Here is a 21,994-nt window from a genome sequence, read left to right on the forward strand (position 1 = left end):
ACTTGAGCATCACCACTGCCTCCCTGAGGGTACCTGAGCAGGAATGTGGGATCACCAGGAAGGAAAGCCAGAGCTCCACCTGTTTGCTGCTGTTGTGGAACTTGTGATTCTTAACCATTAGGCTAATTGTCCAATCGCAACTCTTGATTAGGATAATTTATAGTGTTAAAAGACAACATCAAAAATGAATGTAGATATATAATTATCATTTCTCTCTTGAATTTTTTTTTTGTTAAAACAGTGAGGCTAGAAGTCGAAATGAAAGGATTGAAAAAAAAATAGACACGTGAAGGGAAACTTTTTGTTTTAAGTTTTGATTTATTTTATTTATTTCAAAGGCAGGTTTACAGACAGAGAGATAGGGAGAGACAAAGAGATTGAGAGCTTCCATTTTCTGGTTCACTCTCCAAATGGTGGCAGTGGCCAGGGATGGGCCAGACTGAAGTCAGGAGCCAGGAGATTCTTCTGGGTCTCACACATGGGTGCAGCTGCCCAAAGACTTGAGTTATCTTCTGCTGATTTCTCAGACACTAGCAGGGAGCTGGATCAGAAGTGAAGCAGCTGGGACTCAAACCCATACTCATATGGGATGTTGGGGTCACAGATGTTGCCTTTACCCACTGCACCACAATGCCAATCCCAATGGGAAAGATTTTGAAATGGATTGAGATGAGAAGGAGAGAGTTTAATATTTTAGCTAGTGTTATATGAATAGTAGAGTTAAGGTGTTTCTGGTATTCTTGTGTGTATTTTAATAGGAAGCATTTAAATGCATTGATAAATATCTGAGAAAGAGTAGCTGTTGTGAAGGAGTGGAGAAAGTAGGTTAGGCCAACAGCTGAAATATAGAACTTGGAGTGTGGAGGCAGTACACATAATTTTGTACATAATTGAGTTAAAATGATAGTGTTAATATCAGGAAGGCACATTTCTGTTTAGCTGCATGTAATTATAGAAGGATTAAGTAACCCTGTTGGGAAATTGGTCTTACAGAGGAGCTCAGTTTTGAAATCTGTGGAGAGTGTGATAGATTATTTGTGTTGCTTTAATTAATAAAGTTAAAAAGATGAAAGTGAAAATAATTTAGTTTGTGACTATATTCAACATTATTATGATCAATAACTAATAATTAACCTCCTAATATGTGCCAGAAATACATATAGATAACATTGCTATAACGATGCAAACATAAACTTGTCTTCTAACAGAACTCACATTCTGATGAATGTACAGGCCTATTATTTTAGCCTGTAATAAATGGTCTAAAAGTAAAACGGTGCAGGAAATAATGGGTAGTTAGAATAATATTTCATAAGTGGTATTCCAGAAAGGCTTCTACAAGGTGACCCTGAACAGAGAAAGATGAAAGTGGCATTACATGTTCAAAAGAGAGGCAGAGAATGGTAAGGAGAGAAAGTGCAAAGCTGTTGATATCAGACTTGTGTGATGTGTTCTGTAAATTGTAAGGCAATTAGCATGACTCAAGAGAGTGCTATGGTTTGAATATTTGTTTCCTTGTCCACTAAAGACCACACGGTTAAAGGCTTGATCTACAAAGTTCTAAGTTAGTACTGAGTGGGTAGAAACTTAATCCTTGCATGATGTGTAGGGGTGGTGCTTTTAGGATGTAATTAAGTTGGAATCCATTGTTACAGTGGAGCTACCATAATGGAATCATGTGGGCTTTAAAGGAGAAATGGACAGACACATCTTCCCTCTTGCCATGGGATTATATACCAGGCTGGCTGAACCCTGTGCTCAGAAGGCCATATTTTTAGAGTACCTTCATCCAAATTCTAGGATACTTTAACCATTTGACTACCTAGCACCAGTAGTGGAGCTGTTTCTGAAATTAAAACCTCTAAGTCACATCAATGTTTCTTTTTTTTTTAACTTTTATTTAATGAATATAAATTTCCAAAGTACAGCTTATGGATTACAATGGCTTCCCCCCTACCATAACTTCCCTCCCACCTGCAACCCTCCCTTTTCCCGCTCCCTCTCCCCTTCCATGCACAAGATTCATTTTTGTCGCCCCCCCTCTTCGTGGAGGAACGACACAGGACCCTGCGCTGTTCTTTCGTCTGCTCGGCCCTCCCCGGGTTTGCTGCTGGTTCTTCCCGGGTTGGCTACTATCCCCTCCACCTCCGTGGAAGGGCAGTTCCCCCTGGCCACATTCCCCACTTCCGCAGGGGAGCGGCACACCGCCAGCCGGCTTTCTCGGGGGCTGCACAGGTGTTCCTTCAGCTAGATGTTCCCCTTAGATGTTCCCGGTGCATGCCGTCTCTCTCCTCCTTTATAGTTCTCCTCCGCCAATCCCAACTCGGCTGCCCACACGCCGAGTACGCTGCTCTCCTCCAATCAGTAGCAAGTCCTACAGTTTATTGGTTGAACTGGAGGCAGCTGTGCGGAAGCTGTTTACTTCTCTCCCAGCGCCATATTGTGGAGGAGCAGATGCATAGAATAAGTCTTAATTCCAGTAACTCAGTCTAGTCCGGTTTGCTCCCCACAATTTTTAATTCTCTTTATATAAAGAAGATCAGTTTAGCATATATTAAGTAAAGATTTCAACAGTTTGCACCCACATAGAAACACAAAGTGAAAAATACTGTTTGAGTAGAAGTTATAGCATTAAATCACAATGTACAGCACATTAAGGACAGAGATCCTACATGAGGAGTAAGTGCACAGTGACTCCTGTTGTTGACTTAACAAATTGACACTCTTGTTTATGGCATCAGTAATCACCCTAGGCACTTGTCATTTGCTGCCAAGGCTATGGAAGCCTTTTGAGTTCACCGACTCTGATCATATTTAGACAAGGTTGTAGTCAAAGTGGAAGTTCTCTCCTACCTTCAGAGAAAGGTACCTCCTTCTTTGATGACCTGTTCTTTCCACTGGGATCTCACTCGTGGAGATCTTTCATTTAGGTCATTTTTTTTTTTTTTTTTTTGACAGAGTGTCTTGGCTTTCCATGCCTGAAGTTTCTCATGGGCTTTTCAGCCAGATCCGCATGCCTTAAGGGCTGATTCTGAGGCCAGAGTGCTGTTTAGGACATCTGCCATTCTATGAGTCTGTTGTGTATCCTGCTTCCCATGTTGGATCATTCGCTACCTTTTTGATTCTATCGGTTAGTAATTGCAGACACTAATCTTGTTTATGTGATCCCTTTGGCTCTTAGTCCTATCATTATGATCAATTGTGAACAGAAATTGATCACTGGAACTAGTGAGATGGCATTGGTACATGCCACCTTGATGGGATTGAATTGGAATCACCTGGTATGTTTCTAACTCTACCGTTTGGGGCAAGTCAGCTTGAGCATGTCCTAAATTGCACATATCTTCCCTCTCTTATTCCCACTCTTATTTTTAACAGCGATCACTTTTTAGTTAAGTTTCAATACTTAAGAATAACTGTGTATTGATTGCAGAATTCAACCAAAGTATTAAGTAGAACAAACCAAAAAAAATACTAAGAGGGATAACGTATTAAGTTGTTCATCAACAGTGAGGGCAAGGGCTGATCAAGTCACTGTTTCTCATAGTGTTCATTTCACTTTAACAGGTTTCCTTTTTGGTGCTCAGTTAGTTGTCACCGATCAGGGAGAACATATGATATTTGTCCCTTTGGGATTGGCTTATTTCACTCAGCATAATGCTTTCCAGATTCCTAACAGGGATCAATTTTCAGTTAAAATGTAAACACCTAAGAATAATTGTGTGTTAATTACAGAGTTCAACCAATAGTACAAGAACAAAAAAAAAATACTAAAATGGATAAAGTATTACATTGTACATCAACAGTCTGCACAAGACCTGATCGAGTCACTGTTTCATATAGTGTCCATTTCACTTCAACAGGTTAGTTGTCGCTGATCAGGGAGAACATATGATATTTGTCCCTTTGGGACTGGCTTAATTCACTCAGCATGATGTTTTCCAGATTCCTTCATCTTGTTGCAAATGACTGGGTTTCGTTGTTTTTGACTGCTGTATAGTATTCTATAGAGTACATGTCCCATAATTTCTTTATCCTGTCTACTGTTGATGGGCATTTGGGTTGGTTCCAGGTCTTAGCTATTGTGAATTGAGCTGCAATAAACATTAAGGTGAAGACAGCTTTTTTGTTTGTCAATTTCATTTCCTTTGGGTAAATTCCAAGGAGTGGGATGGCTGGGTTGAATGGTAGTTTTATCTTCAGGTTTCTGAGGAATCTCCAGACTGACTTCCATAGTGGCTTAACCAGTTTACATTCCCACCAACAGTGGGTTAGTGTCCCTTTTTCCCCACATCCTCTCCAGCATCTATTGTTGGTAGAATTCTGAATGTGAGCCATTCTAACTGGGGTGAGGTGGAACCTCATTGTGGTTTTGATTTGCATTTCCCTGATTGCTAGTGATCTTGAACATTTTTTCATGTGTCTGTTAGCCATTTGGATTTCCTCTTTTGAAAAATGTCTATTGAGGTCCTTGGCCCATCTCTTAAGTGGGTTGTTTGTTTTGATCTTGTGGAGTTTCTTGATTTCTTTGTAGATTCTGGTTATCAACCCTTTATCTGTTGCATAGTTTGAAAATATTTTTCCCATTCTGTTGGTTGCCTCTTCACTTTCCTGACTGTTCTTTTGAAGTACAGAAACTTCTTAATTTGATGCAATCCCAATAGTTGATTTTGGCTTTGACTGCCTGTGCTTCTGGGTGTTTTCCATGAAGTCTTTGCCAAAACCTATATCTTGCAGGGTTTTTCCAATGCTCTCTAATAATTTGATGGTGTCAGGTCGTAGATTTAAGTCTTTAATCCATGTTGAGTGAATTTTTGTGTAAGGTGAAAGGTAGGGGTCTTGCTTCATGATTCTGCACATGGAAATCCAATTTTCCCAGCACCATTTATTGAATGGACTGTCCTTACTCCAGGGATTGGTTTTGGATCCTTGATCAAATATAAGTTGGCTGTAGATGTTTGGATTGATTTCTGGTGTTTCTATTCTGTTCCATTGGTCTATCCATCTATTTCTGTACCAGTACCATGCTGTTTTGATAACAACTGCCCTATAGTATGTCCTGAAATCTGGTATTGTGATGCCTCTGGTTTGTTTTTGTTGTACAAGATTGCTTTAGCATCTATTTGGTGCCTTTCCAATTTCTTGATGTAGGCACCTATTGATATAACTTTCCTCTTAACACTGCTTTTGCTGTATCCCATAAATTTTGGTATGTTGTGCTGTTATACTCATTTACTTCCAGAAAATTTTTGATTTCTCTTTTAATTTCTTCTGTGACCTGTTGTTCATTCAAGAGCATGTTGTTCAATCTCCATGTGTTTGCATATGCTCTAGGGATTCCTGAGTTGCTAATTTCCAACTTCATTCCATTATGGTCTAAGAAGCTGCATGGTATGATTCTAATTCTTTTGAATTTGCTGAGACTTGCTTTATGGCCTAGTATGTGGTCAATCCTAGAGAAGGTTCCATGTACTGCTGAGAAGAATGTAAATGCTTTATGTGCAGGATGAAAAGTTCTGTAGATATCTGTTAGATGCATTTGAGCTATAGTGTCATTTGAATCTACTGTCTCCTTGTTGATCTTCTGTCCTGTTGATCTGTCTATTTCTGAGAATGGAGTATTGAAGTCCACCAGTACTATTGTATTGGGGTCTAAGTCTCCCTTTAAGTCCATTAACAAATCTTTTAAATAAACCGGTGCCCTGTAATTAGGTGCATATACATTGATAATTGTTATATCTTCCTGTTGAATTGATCCCTTAATCATTATATAGTGTCCCACTTTGTCTCTCCTAACAGTTTTTGTGGTAAAGTTTATGTTGTCCGATGTTAAGATGGCTACGCCCGCTCTTTTTTCACTTCTGTTGACATGGTATACCTTTTTCCAGCCTTTCACTTTCAGTCTGTATGCATCTTTGTTGGAAAGATGTGTTTCTTGTAAGCAGCAAATAGATGGGTTTTGTTCCTTAACCCAATCAGCCAATGTGTGTCTTTTAACTGGACAGTTCAGGCCATTCACGTTCAATGTGACTAATGATAAGTGGTAACTTTGCCCTGCCATTTGCCAAAGATATTTTCTAATATATGTTTTGAACTTCCTGTGATCTTTTGCTGTGAGGTTTCCTTCCTTTACCTTCTTTCATATTGATGACCGTGTTTCTGTGTTTCTGTGTGTAACACATCTTTAAGCATCTTTTGCAGGACTGGACAAGTGGCGACAAATTCTTTCAATTTCTGTTTGCTGTCAAAGGTCTTTATTTCACCTTCATTCACAAATGATAGCTTTGCAGGATATAATATTCTGGGCTGGCAGTTTTTCTCTCTTAGTACCTGGGCTATATCTTGCCATTCCCTCCTAGCTTGTAGGGTTTCTGATGAGAAGTCAGCTGTGAGTCTGATTGGAGATCCTCTGGGAGTAATCTGACATTTCTCTCTTGTACATTTTAGGATCTTTTCTTTATGTTTCACTGCGGTGAGTTTATTTACAACGTGACATTTGAGGATCTCTTTTGGTCATGTTTATTAGGGGTTCTATGAGCTTCCTGTACTAGGATGTCTCTGTCCTTCTCCAAACCTGGGAAATTTTCTGCTAATATCTCACTAAAAAGGCCTTCTAATCCTTTCTCCCTCTCCATGCCTTCAGGAACTCCTAGAACCTGAATGTTGGGTTTTTTAATAGTATCCTGAAGATTCCCGACAATATATTTTATATTTCTAATTTCCTCTTCTTTTCTTTGGTTTGACTGTATATTTTCCTGTTCTCTGTCTTCGAAGTCTGATATTCTCTCTTCTGCTTCACCCATTCTGTTTTTAAGGCTCTCTAATGTGTTTGTCATTTGATCTATTGAATTCTTCATTTCATTATGATTTCTTGTCACTATCACAGTTTCATGTTCTACTAGTTGTTTCATTTCATTTTGATTCCTCCTTAATATTTCATTTTCGCGAGAGAGATTTTCTATCTTGTCCATTAAGGATTTCTGTAGTTCGAGAATTTGTTTTTGAGAACTTCTTAATGTTCTTATCAATTTTTTGAGATCCGCTTCTTGCATTTCTGCTATCTCATCATCTTCATAATCTTGAATTGGGGTGTCTATTTCATTTGTGGGCATCATAGTGTCTTCCTTGTTCTTGTTACCTCAGTTTTTGTGTTTGTTGTTTGGCATATTGGAGATATTCTTTGGTTTCTTCGTTGTGGTTTTTTTCTCGTTATACTGTGACTCTAGATTAAGTGGACTGTCTGCTTTTAATGGATCCTTAGAGGCTTGAGTTGGGTGTGGCCAGAGAGCTCTGTTTGGTTCTTCAGGGTTAGGGTGTGCCAAAGGTGACTCACCCAGATTGTTCTCTCGCTTGCTCTCTCTCTCTCTCTCTCTCTCTTTTTTTTTTTTGACTCAGTTGGGAAGTAATTCCACACAGCTGAGTGGAATTGAGGGTAGCTGATGTATGAAATCTGGCCCCTGTGGGTATTTGTCTGCTTACCCCTGGGACCACACAAAGAGTTTATGCAGCCCTCAGTGTGGTCTCAAATTTCTCTGCAGTCTCTCACCAGGTTGCCCAGGTTACCGAGTTTGTGTACTCGGTGAGTTCTCTCGCCCCCCCCCCCCTCAGATTTTCACAGTCTCAGTTGATTAGCTCCAGTTTCCTTAGGTGTTAACCTCCTGTTATTTCTCCCCACCAGTCAGGTTTTTCTGCTTGGCTAATGGCGGCACCACTTTACATACGTAAAATGGTGCCTGCTCTTTGTCTTGCTCGGCTTTGTAAGGTGAGTGGAGGGAGAGGCTAATGTCCGTGCCGGTACCCCTTATTTATTCATTTTTTCTCTCCTCCAGTCAGCCTGGTGAACTTTCCCCAGTTGGGCTTCAGGCCTAGTTCCCTGTAGGCTCTTTCTGCCGTTCCCCACCAATGTCTCAGGTTACCAAGGTTTTTGTCTCACCTCCCCTTCCAGTGCTGGCACACAGACTCTGCAGCTCAGCTTCTGTGGCCGGCTTCCACGCAGTGGGCGACCTTGCTCTCCCCGTAGGTCCTCTGTGTCACATCCACTAGATCTGGAAGAGTTTCCTCTGCAATTTTTTCCTGATCCTTTTCCTGAGGCTACAGTAACTCCACTTTTATAAACTATCTTTTCCCAGACTATCGGTGCGCGCCCTCACTATTCCGCCATCTTGGCTCCTCAATGTTTCTTTATATAATTTCCTTTTGAAAATAAGTCCAGATACCTATTCTTTCTATCTTCCTGACTAGACTATTTCTGTTATAACTTGACTTGCTTTTTAAGCTCCTCTTTCTCTATTTGCTTAGAATACATGAAATAGGTTATTATGAACTACAGTAACCCCTCCTGCTGTTGAACACTAGGAAACTGCTCCTTCTGTCTGTCGCTATCTTTACATCCTCTACCCTTCCCAGTCTCTCATAATAGCTATTCTGTGTTCACATTATCTCACATTGATTTTACTAAGTTTAAATGTATTTTATCCTTCATATAGGAATGCACTTTAAAAAGATGAAAGCAGGGTTCTTTATGAAGTAGACTAAAAATTGATGGTTGAATCAAAGCCTTGATAACATGTACAATGTATAAATTTGAAAGGTGGCATAGTGGTAGTTAAGAAACTATGAGAAAAAAGATTTCAAGTTGTTAGGATATATTGCAATATTTGGAGCTGAAGTTCTGTAACTGCCCTTGGTAAAAATGTTCAGTAATTGAGCCTAGATATTTATAAGATAAAAAGGAAAGATGAGTGTCATAGGTTCATAATTGATATTCCATTATTAATGATAAAAATGCTGCTGTGAAAAATTATAATATAAACTTAAAATTATTTTTTAAAATCTGTGACTATATGTTCTTGAAAATGAAGACTCAATTACAACATATGTATTGGACATTAGATGTCCTGTTCAAATATTGTGAAACAACTTGTAAAATTAAAAAAAAAAAAAACTCTACATATAAAATATAATAACTCGGCTGGCACTGTGGCTCACTTGGTTAATCTCTGCCTGTGGTGCTGGCATCCCATATGGGTGCCGGGTTCTAGTCCTAGTTGCTCCTCTTCCAGTCCAGCTCTCAGCTGTGGCCCGGGAAGGCAGTGGAGGATGGCCCAAGTGCTTGGGAGCCTGCACCTGCGTGGGAGACCAGGAGGAAGTACTTGGCTCCTGGCTTCGGATCGGTGCAGTGCCAGCTGTAGCGGCCATTTGGGGATTGAACCAATGAAAGGAAGACCTTTCTCATTGTCTAACTCTATCTGTCAAATAAATAAATATATATATATATATAATAACTCAAGAAACTATTATGTATGTGATATCTAATTATTGAACCAAGACTCTCATTCATTAATGATACATGTATGTATACATACATGTAAATAAATCTCCCACAAAAAAGTCAACAAATTCTGTGTTATAAGGTAGATATTATAATTTGTTTCTTCTTTTTCAGCAAATATTATCATGACTCTTTCATATATACATAAACTTTAAAATTACCCCTTCCTAAGGGTGGGTACTGGAACACAGCAGGTTAATCTACCACTTAGAATGCCTGCATTTCATATGGGAATGCTGATTGGAGTCCCTACTACCAGGTTTCCAAACCAGCTCTGTACTACTTTGCCTGCTAAGGCAACATATGATAACCAAAGTACATGGGTCCCCTTCACCCATGTGAAAATTTTGATGGAGTTTCTGGCTCCTGGTTTTGGCCTGGCCAAGTCCTACCTGCTATGGCTGTTTAGGGTGTGAACCAGCAGAAGGAAGAATCTCTCTCTCGCTTGCTCTCTCTCTCGTTACTTAGCCTTTCAAATAAGTATATCTCTTAACAATTACTACCATTCAAGTGCATCTGTTTATTTATTTGTGATTTTTGGTTTGCCTACTGTCCTTATTTTTATTCCTCTATCTTTGCATTTTGCAAGACCATGCTCTTTTGAGGTGTCTTTTCATCAATGTTCTTTACTGCAATACACTTTTTAATCTGCTAAATGACTTTTGTATTTCATCATGGAGAAACCTTGAGTAGTAAATCATTGTGCCTTAATTTTACTGGTCAAATCTCATCACATAAATACTTTAGTACCTTTCAAAACTATTAGCATATAGTTGAATGTTACATTTTACATCTTCATCAATTCTTTTCCACATTTGTTCATTAAGTCAGATAAAATATTTTGTTGATCATTAGAATTACATTTTCTACATTGTTTCAGGCACAAATCAATTCTTTTGTGAGATTGGAGGGATAATAGAGACGTGCTTGAAATTTAACAACCAGTTATCCTTGTTTAATATTAAGTTGGCTTTAAAATTTCTTCATTTGTTCTATGAAAATCCTGTAGAAGGATAATTGGCTTATGTTTGGATCATAACAGGGTATGCATTTATTTTTATTTTTACCTTCCTTTAATGTGGTAATCTGGAAGAATTCCTTATCCATTTTTTTTACATTTAATGTTAAAATGAATCAATATTTTCGCATTTTAATATTGTGTCTAATATTTTAAACTATTTTCCAATAATGTTCTATAGGTGATATTGTATATTTCATTTAACATTGCACTAAGAGACATGTAAAGTCTGATCATCTTATTTATTTGAAGTTATAGTTTATCACTGGGCTCAATTATTAGTCTGATCTATATTTATCAATTCCTCTCTAAGTTTTCATCTCTTCATTTTAGAGATATTCATGATCATTACTAAATGTAGTATTTCATTTGAGTGTGTAAAATGCTGACAATACTATTTTTATCATGTTGTATTTACTAGATGGAATTGTAGAGACAGAAACTTTTCCTCTTTACCTATTTGGTTACCCTGAAATACACATCTTAAAATAAGAGTAAGCAGCTTTCTTTATAGTCTCTCAGAAAATTAGGCTGGTACTAGAAACCTCCTGAAGTAAACCAAGAGATTTTGCTGTTGTTAGTTAGTTTTTAGTTTTAGTTTGAGTGTGTTTATAAGCTCCTAGAATATATACATATTTGATATGATTAAATATTTTCCAGACTTTTCTTTTATTCTTGGGTTTTTCATTTTTACCCAGCAGGGGTCCACTTCACGTTTTTCTAATTTTCCCATTTATTCTTACATCCCTTTTTAAAAGGTTTTTCTTCCACAAGTCTCTAAAGTGCATGCATTTTTCAATGACACTGTCTGAAATCCCATTTGTATTAACAACCTGTCCCCGGCTGATTTAATCAAACCCTGTACCTATATTATCATCTATAATGATATTGACTATGTATCTCTAATTATATCCATAACCTAGAACTTTACACATCAGTATTTACAGGAAATTTTGATTAATTAGACAGAAATTTTTGTGATTTTCTTGAAAGCTCCATTTTTTCTCTGTTCTAGCTCCCTGAAAAGCACTCTAAATGAGACATCTGCAATCCGAAAGCTGTTTCTGATTTTCCATCTTCTGGTGCTCTATTTGATAATCACCATGTGCTGCACATCTCATTCTCAATTGTTTACACTATTTGAATTCCTCTGTCTCATTCATGCTACTCTCTCTGCATACTGTTTTATTCTCTGGATTTTGATTCCAATCATATATCCAATGTATCTTCACTCCAAATTTCCTTTCCTCAATCCTTTAACAAAAGATTTCATTTTTCTCTGTGGTTTGTACCCTTCATTATGCTTCTTAACACAAATTAGTCTTTGTTTCTGTTTTGTTGCCACTGCTTTAGTGACTGATATTTGTCACATTCATGCTCACCAGAATTCTATACCTTGGACTTTGAATAGTGCCGGTACTTATAAATACTTGTAAAGTATTAGTTGAGCAAATAACTATATACCTCCATTGGTTTTTTCACCATAGATTATTCATTTAATTGGATGTGAATTCTGTACAAAATTAGGAAATCACTATTTGTCACAGTTTGAGTTGCCCTAACAGAATGCTATAAACTAAGTGGTTTAAACCTTTATGTCTTCCAGTTTTGGAAGCTGTGAAGTCCAAGATTATGGAGCCAACAGATCCAGTGTCTGGTGAGAACTCTTTTTGTGGTCTGAAGATAGCTTTCTTCTCATTCTGTGTTCGCATGGCCCAGAAAAAAATGTTATCTTTCTCATGTCTCTGATTAAGGCACTACTTCCGTTGGTGAGGGCTTTTTTCTCATGAGGTAATCATCTCCCTAAAAAGCCCTACTTTCTAAGACAATCACATTGGGGCTTAGTGTTTCAACACATGCAGGGCACACATAATACACTATTTTATTAATATATTACATGCTTTTATGTATTTTTAATATCCACAATTAATCAAGACAGGAATCATTTAATTTTTACAGGCTTTATTGCCCTGTTCCTTTTATTCCAGGTTTATTTTGCTCTCCAGTTACTGCAGGTGACTGTTATGTGTTAATATCACTTTAAAACATTCCCTTTCTCAGATATGTCATATATAATTTATGCTCTAAATGAATATGTTTTTACTAATCAGTCTTACATAAATGTTGCCCAAATAATACCATTAGATATTCTACATTAAAGTTCTTGACTCAGAGTAATAAAAGCCACAGCATTATCATGCAACATAAATGCTGAACATAGGGATTGATTAAAAAGAACCAACAAAATACAAGATGATTTAATAATTTTTCCCTATTCCATCTTGTATTTCTGAAAATAATTCAGAGTGGGAGTAGATAATCTATATATGTTTCTCCTTAGATATATCACACCAGAAAGCATATTGACGTGCTAAACTATGGTTAAGGCGTTTACTGGAGATTATTTGGGCCATTTCAAGAATCCTCACAGATATTTCACCATGTTGCTGTTGTTCATTTGTTTTATTTTCTTCCCCTTTAAGAAGTAAGCCTTATTTGAAGATAATTTGAAGAATAGCTTAGTCTCACCAGATCTTCCATTTTTGCTGTGTAGAATACAATGAGGCCTAAAAACTATTCCTTAAATTGTCCTGAGGTGAGAACAAAAGGAAAAACAAGAAAAATAAAGCTATACCTTGTTCCTCATTTTAACCATAGTTTTTCTTAGTTATGACCTCAAGCTTGAAAGCTTGCAAATTTAAATGTGCACCAAAAAGTAAATTCTATATATATTGAGAAACTTAGTATCTATCATTCTTCATTCAGTAATTCAAACCAAGCCAGAAGCCATTTTAGAAAGGAAATTGCATTTGAAAATTCTGTATTATTTGCTCTGTCTGTATGTGCATAGATGCAGTTCTGATTGAATGAGACTTACTTTAAAAGTAGAATTTACAGTATTGCTTTTTAAACCATTAGTTGTGTTCCAGTGTTTTACAGGTAATGAAAAATTTGGGAATGGCAAATAGAGATATAAATACTATAAATTATTATTGTTTAAACTAAAGATATAGTACTAAATATATTGTTTTAAAAATGGATTATTTGTATGTATTTATTTGGCAGAGTGACAGAAAGTGCTAGAGAGAGACAGAGACAGAGAGAGATACCATCTGTTGGTTTACCACCAAATGGTTGTAATGCCAATGGCTGGGCTGGGCCAGGCTGAAGCCAGAAGCCTGGAACTGCATCTTGTTCTCCTATGTGGATTTGAGGCACATTAGCAGGGAACTGGAACAGAAGCAGAGCAGCTAGGACTCTAGTTGGCATTCTGATATGGGATTCTGGCATTGCGATGGAAGTTTAATCTGTTGCGCCATGGCTCTGGCCTCTCAAATATATTCTTAAATTCTGTCTTTAAAATAAAAACAAAAACAAAAACAAAACTGTTATGTGCTCTCATCATTCCATTTCAACATTTGTATGGTTGTTAGGAAGAACAAAACATACTTGAATTTTCCATATATAAATTGAGTGAATGGGTAGTATGGAATTACATGCTTATTTTTATTAGAGTTTCAATTCTAGCTCATTTCATAATCTATTAAGTATCTTGAAAAACGTTTTAAATGTACATATAAAGTTACACTATTTTTTATACATATCCTTGAGTTTAAAATAAAGACATTTGTATTAAATCACAATGTACAGCACATTAAGGACAGAGATCCTACATGAGGAGTAAGTGCACAGTGACTTGTGATTTAATGCTATAACTAGTACTCAAACAGTATTTTTCACTTTGTGTTTCTATGTGGGTGCAAACTGTTGAAATCTTTACTTAATATATGCTAAACTGGTCTTCTATATATAAAGAGAATTGAAAATGAATCTTGATGTGAATGGAAGGGAGGAGCGAGAGGGAAAAGGGAGGGTTGTGGGTAGGAGGAAAGTTATGGTGGGGGGGGAGCCATTGTAATTCAAAAGCTGTACTTTGGAAATTTATATTCATTAAATAAAAGTTAAAAAAATGAAAAAAAAAAAAAGAAACTCAGGAGCGATGTAGACAGCAGTGCAGACAAATTTGGGAAAAATATAACTGTTTTAGGCTCCTGTGTGGCTAAGGACCATAGTTACAATCCAGGAAGGAATGAAAAGCAACAAGAGAGAAGCAGTGGCCAGTGGCGCGGAAGCCCCCTTCTTTGAGCTGATTAGCACTGAGATGAGGTTCCTCTGATGGGCCAGTTGGACACTTTGTGACGCCTACTGAAGAGTTTCTCCTGAGAAATGAAAGGGGTCAGATGCCTGCTCTTACAAGCCCTGCACGGCTCACACACAGGCATGTGACTCTGCCTGAACTCGGGACCTCGTCAGTGCCAGTCTGATTCCTCTGCCCGGGACTGCCCTGACTGACAGTTTAAAAATCCTTCAGAACATTGTGGTGACAACAAAAATAGCCCGAGCTCAGGGAGCACAGTGGCAGCGGCATTGAATTCCAACAACTCAGCAGGCCATGTCCAGGGGCCTGGCAAGAGGACCGACTTTCTGACCAGCCTGAGCACATGATGTGTTGTTGGCTGTGGGCTTGGCTGCCTGGCTTCCCTGACATCCTACTATTTTATTTTATTTTATTTTATTTTATTTTATTTTATTTTATTTTTATTTTATTTTATTTCAGCCAAGCTCTGCAGCTTTCCTGGTGCTTTTGGATGGTACTACATATCCTTCCAACAAGATGTGATTTCTTTTCTTTGAGACAAATAGCCTTTGCTTAATTAGATTGGTGATACTCGTGATGACTCTAATCCTCATTTATAAGCATGATGAATTTACAAAGGTATTCCAATGTATTCTCTAGTCTAAATTAGTCCAATATTTTTATATAGAATTAACAGGTGAAAATTGCATTTGAAACTACAGAGCATTTTTGTAGTAATAGATCAGCTATTAAGAGCAAAGAAAGTGTATCCACTTTAAATAATTTGGAAAATTTCTATTGCAGAAGGTTTTGGAATGAGACCTTAAGATATTACTGCTAATAAAAGTTCCTTACTTGTTGCAAGGAAAAAAAATAAAAAAATAAAATAAAATAAAGTCATTTGTAAAATAAAGACAGCTTTAAAGAAATCACTTGAGCTTATTAAAACATAAGAATATTTTTGGGCCAGCATTGAGGAGTAGCTGGTAAAGCTGCCACCTGAGTTGCCAGCATCCCACATGGAACACCAATTTGTTTTCTGTATGTTCCACTTCTGTTCGAGCTCCACGCTAATGGCTTGGGAAAAAAAAAAAAAAAAAAAAAAAAAAAAAAAAAAAAAAAAAAAAAAAAAAAAAACAACCAGAAGATGTCCCAATTGTTTGGGCCCCTGCATGGCCCAGCGCTGACCATTACAGCCATCTGATAATGACCAGTGGATGGAAGAGCTCCTTCTCTTTCTCTTTCTCTTTCTCTTTCTCTTTCTCTTTCTCTTTCTCTTTCTCTTTCTCTTTCTCTTTCTCTTTCTCTTTCTCTTTCTCTTTCTCTTTCTCTTTCTCTCTTTCTTTCCCTCTCTCTCTCTCCCCCCTCTCTCCCTCTCTCCCTCTCCCTCTTTCTCTCCCTCTCATTCTCAATCTGTAACTCTGACTCTTTTTTTAAAGATTTATTTATTTATTTGAAAGGCAGAGTTACAGAGAGAGGTCCTCCATCCGCTGGTTCACTCCCCAGATGATTGCAAGGGCTGGAGCTGCACCAATGTGAACCCAGGAGCCAGGAGATTCCTCCAGGTCTCCCATGTGGGCACGGGGGTGAAAGGACCTGGGGCCATCCTCCACTGCTTTCCCAGGCCACAGCAGAGAGCTGGATTGGAAGTGGAGCAGCTGGGACTAGAACCGGCACCCATATGGGATGCCAGCACTTCAGTCAGGGTTTTAACCCGCTGAGCCACAACGCCGGCCCCTAAATATTTTTAAATAAAAATAAATAGAATTATCTCACTAACACTTCAGTTGAAATGATTATTTAAGTAGTATTTTACTAATAATTTGAATCCATAATATTTTAAATTTTATTGAAATCATAAATTTAAATCATTTTAATGTCTGATTTGTTTTTTGTAGATGAATACAATTTATTTTTATAACTTTATTTTCATTTTCTTTGAAAGTCAGATACAGCCAGAGCTGAGTCAGTCCACAGCCAGGATCCAAGAACTTCATCCAGTCTCCCACGTTGCTGGTGAGTATCCACCTGCTTGAGACGTCAGCCAGTGCCTCTTGTGGTGTGCATTAGCAGGAAACTAGAATTGGGAATTCAGGCAGAACTCAAACTCATGTACTCCAGTATGACCTGTGAATGTTCCAAGTGGTGGTTTTTAACCAAGGAATCAACCCACATCTTCAAATTAATAAAAATCTATAGGTTATGTTGTGAATTTATAGAATCATTCCCATCATTACAGCAATCCTAGTTCAGAATCTTTCCGTAAGAGCCAAAAGTCCTATCATCAATGTTTGCAGTCGCTCCCTGTTCTAGGAAACTACTGATCTGTTCTGACTCTAAAAATGTGGTATTTCTTGAATTTAATATGGATCAAATCATGTAATATGGGTCTTTTGCATTGTTTATTTTCATTTAGCATAGCGTTTTTGATGTTTTTCAATATTTTAGCAAAGATGCATTTTTTCTTCTAATTCTGAGTGATGTTACTCTAGGGATATTACTGTGTTTTGTTTCTTAATTCACAAGTTGAATGAAATATGGATTGTTTCTAGTTTGGGATATTATGAATAATACTGTTATAAATATTTGCTTACATGATTTTTGCTTTCAAATGTGTTTTAGTTTCTCTCGGATCAATCTCTAAGAGTGAAATTCTTGATTATATGGTAAGTTTATGTTGAAATTTTCAAGAAACACTAGGATATTTCCAGCTGGATGTATCATTCTTCCTACTCTCCAACAATATTTCATGAAGATATAAAGATATAAAGAACATGCTCAAATTTTGCTACTGCGTATGCAAAAAAAAGGAGTTTATTTTATCTTCCCATTTGAGGAAAAATTATTATTCTTGATTGGAATTTTTTTTGAATATGCCATACATTGTATTACTCTGACTCTATTTGTTGCTGTTTTCGATGAAATGTCAGCTGTAACACTGGCAGTCCCTGCCCTCAACCTTCCAAGTATGTACAGTTGTTCTTCTATTGCTACTTTCAACACTTTGTCTTTGGAACTCAACCATTTGACTCCGATTGCTATAGTTATCAATTTCCTTGTATATTTTTTGCTTGATGTTTCTGATTTTCCTGGATATACAAATTAATATTTTACATCAACGTTAGAGGGTTTTTGATGAATACATCTTGTAAGTTTTCTTACCCCTTCTCCTCTCTTTCACCTATCCCTGTCTTTGTGTATTTGTAGCCATGATGGATAGGTGCTCATAGGTCTATGAGACTTTGTTATTTATTTGTCTGTGATTTTTTGTTGATTCTTCAAATTAGATATTTTATGTATACTCAAATTAAAAAATATTTATTTCATTACCTTGAATCCCCTGATTCATCTGTCTAGTAAACCTTTAATTTTTAAAATTTTCGAACTACATATTTTCCATTTAGATATTTCCCTAATCTGTATTCCTGATGAGAATCTATTTATGTAATCACAGTTTATTTACTTAAACATGGTTTCTTTTGTTTATTTAACATATTTATAATAGATTCTTTATAGTCTTGTCTACTTGTACACTAGATATAATACTTTCTTTAGTTTATCACTATGTTGGCATGAGATTTTATTTTATTAAATCATCTTTCTTCTTTCAATGTTTCTTTATAGAAACATTGTAATTAGATATTTTATCCTGAGTGTTTATTGGTCATCATATTAAAGACTGCAAGTGGACACCACAATTAAAAAGTTATTTTTAAAACAAGATAGAACCAATTTTCCCTAGCAATATAAACCATAAAGAAATAAACAATAATGAAATGCTTCTAAAACATGCAATGAATTGACCTAGAAAGAAAATGTTTCTGCAAAGTAAAGTTTAATTCAATAAAGTAGCTATTGAAAACACTGTAAATATTTGTGATTCTCATATTCAAGTACATTTTTAAATGTTTTGCTTTCATAATGTGTCCATGAGGTGCTGCATGGGAACTACTGCTTGCTGAAATTTCAAACTTGATCTCAGCTTATATGCTTTTATTCAATATTTTATTTGCTCATGTATTCATTTACTCATTAATAATTTTTCTATAAATATTTATCAAGTACCTTATACCTGCCTCAAATTTTCCAATTTCTGATAAAATCAAAGCATTAATTTTTACAGAATAGCTTATTTTTAAGGCTTTCAAATGTAGCACAACATGTACTGATTTACTCACCTCTAAACCTATGATCTTGTAACTATTCAACTCTAAAGTTGAAAGATTCTGAGGATAAAGTGACTCTATAAAATGACAAGAAGGAAAAAGAACGATTTTGTCTGAGGAACCTTGTCTACAATCGATCTTCATCTAACAATTCTGCATAATCTTTTTCTTTCATTCTGGCTGAAAGTATTTATAAACTCAATAGTCAATTTCAATTTAACGGAAACAGCAATGTATCTTTGGGGTGGATTTCCACAGAAAGACCCTGCAGAATTCTCTAAAGAGTGATCTTCCGTCTTTCTGGACTTTAAGAAATGTATCTCCAAGATGAAATAGTAACTTTTTTTCAGTTTACAAATGAATATGTAGTAAAAAATAAATAACTATAGATGAACAGGTTGTTATGTATAAATAATGGATAATCCCTCCCTCTCTTCATTGATCCCTCCCTTCCTCTTCATTCCTTTCTCTTCTTCTTTTAATTTTTACAATAACATACTTTCAAATGACTTCATAGTCCTCTATTAAATAAATTATTCAACAAGTAGAAAGACCTTTGTTATGCATGAGTATAGACAAGGGTTATAAATAATAATCAAACCTCAAGTAGACAATTTCACTCATCTGCATTACATTTTTGTAGTGTATATTTTATGTACAAATCAAATCAAATATATCATATTTGTCTTTGGGGACTTGCTTATTTCACTAAGTGCAATGGTCTCTAGTTGCATGCATGTTGTTGCAAAACACAATTTCATTTTTAAAATGACGAAGTAGTAGTGCATATCATATATATACCATGCTTTTTAAATCCAGTAATAAATCGATGGATTAAATATGAGGATACATATAACTCTTCCATATGTGGATCTCATTTCCTTTGGGTAAATTCCCATGAGTACGATGGCTGCATAATATGGTAAATCAATTTGCAGATTTTGGAGGAATCTCCATGCTGTCTTAATATGACTGCCCTAGTTTATATTCCCAACAGCATGTTAAAGTGGCTTTTCTCCCACATTCTTATCAGCATTGATTATTTATTGATTTTTGATGATAGTCATTCTAAGTAGGGAGAGGTGAAACCTTATTTTTATTTTGATTTTATTTCTCTGATGACTAGTGATCCTGAGCATATTTTTCATGTGTCTATTGGCCATTTCTGTTTCATCTTTGATAAATGCCTGTTCATGTCCTTTCCCATTTCTTTTTTATTATATTTTTAAATTTATATAAATGGAATACATGTCATGCATCTCATATATACAGTTTTAAAAACACACAATGATACTTTCCATACTACTTTCCATCTCTCCTTCTCTCCTACCTTCACTCTATTTCATTTCTTAATTTATTTTTAATTGTTGCAATGGCATATAGTTACAGTTTACTTTATAATCACAAGCTTAACTATCAACTAAATAAATAATTCAAAAAATAGTAAGAAAAAGAATACTGCTCCTCAGGAGAATAGACAAAGGCTATTAAACAATATTCAAATCTCAAAATACCGGGGCCAGTGCTGTGGCTCACTTGGTTAATACTCCGCCTGCGATGCCGGCAACCCATATAGGCACCAGGTTCTAGTCCCAGTTACTTCTCTTCCAGTCCAGCTCTCTACTGTGGCCTGGGAAGGAAGTGGAGGATGGCCCCTGCACTGGCATGTGAGACCAGGAGGAGGCACCTGGATACTGGCTTCAGATCGGCACAGTAGCCAATGGAAAGAAGACCTTTCTCTCTGTCTCTCTCTCTCTCAATGTCTAACTCTGCCTGTGAAATTAAAAAAAAAAAAAAAACAAAACTCAAAATATCAATTTCGGCCGGTGCCGCAGCTCACTAAGCTAATCCTCCACCAGCACTCCAGGTTCTAGTCCCGGTCGGGGTGCCAGATTCTTTCCTGGTTGCTCCTCTTCCAGTCTAGCTCTCTGCTGTGGCCCGTGAGTGCAGTGGAGGATGGCCCAAAGTGCTTGGGTCCTGCACCTGCATGGGAGACCAGGAGGAAGCACCTGGCTCCTGGCTTTGGATCAGCACAGAGCCAGCTGAAGCAGCCATTTGAGGGGTGAACCAATGGAAGGAAGACCTTTCTCTCTGTCTCTCTCACTGTTTAACTCTGCCTGTCCAAAAAAAAAAAAAATATATCAATTTCAATACATGATGGAGTACTACTCAATCATAGAAAAGAATGAAATAATGCCTTTTGCAACAAAATGGATACGCTTGGAGACTATTATGCTCAGTGAAATAAACCAGCCCCCAAAATAAAAAAAAAAAATCATCTTTTCTATGATTTGTGGTATCTTATACAAAGTCCAAAAATGCAATCAATATATTGCCCACTTGTTAACTGGATTGTTTGTTTTGTGGCTTTTGAGCTTCTTGAGCTCCTTATATATCCTGGATATTAATTCTTTTTCAGATGTACAGACTGCATATATTTTCTCCCATTCTGTCATTTGCCTCTTCACTTTGTTTAATGTTTCCTTTGCTTTGCAGAAGCTTCCTAGCTTGATGTAATCCCATTTTCCTATTTTTGCTTTGGTTTCCTCTGCTTCAAGAAGTCTGCCTATGCCGATGTCTTGCAGTTTCACCAATGTTTTTCCCTAGTAATTTGATGGTATCAGATTGTGGATGAAGAAACTTTGATTCATTGTGAGTTTATTTTTGAGTAAGCTGCAAGGTAGAGGTCTTATTTCATACATTTGCCTGCAGAGAACCAATGTTCCCAACACCATTTATTAAAAAGATTCTCCTTTTTCTAAGGAGCAATTTTTAGCTTCTTTGTCAAAAATTAGTTTGTTTTAATGCATGGATTAGTTTCTGGGATTTCTACTAGGTTCCATTGGTCAACATTTCTATTTTTTTGGCCAGTACTAGGCTATTTCAATTATAACTTCCCTATAGTATATCTTGCAATCTGATATTGTGATGACTCTGGTTTTGTTTTTGCTGTTTAAGATTGGACAAGCTATTAATAATCTCTTGCATTTCCACGTGAATTTTAGGATAATTTTTTCTAGATATAAGAATGTCATTGGTATTTTGATTGGGATCACATTGAATCTGTAAATTACTTTGGGTAATAAAGAAGTTTTAATATTAATACTGAGAGCATCTTACATGTCTTGCTGATTTTTAGAAATTATTCATATTTTATGTAAATATTTAGAAGCATGCATTATACATACACATATATTTCCCAGTCTCTGGTATAGCCTTTCACTTAATTAATGGTGGCATGCCACCCACTGGTGCATTATCAAGAAGCTTTAGTCAGAAGTGGAGTTTGAATTTGAGGCCAGGCACTCCAATACGGGATGTGGACATCCCTAACAACAATG

Source organism: Oryctolagus cuniculus, chromosome 14 (assembly GCF_964237555.1).
Source record: "Oryctolagus cuniculus chromosome 14, mOryCun1.1, whole genome shotgun sequence".
Taxonomy (NCBI): domain Eukaryota; kingdom Metazoa; phylum Chordata; class Mammalia; order Lagomorpha; family Leporidae; genus Oryctolagus; species Oryctolagus cuniculus.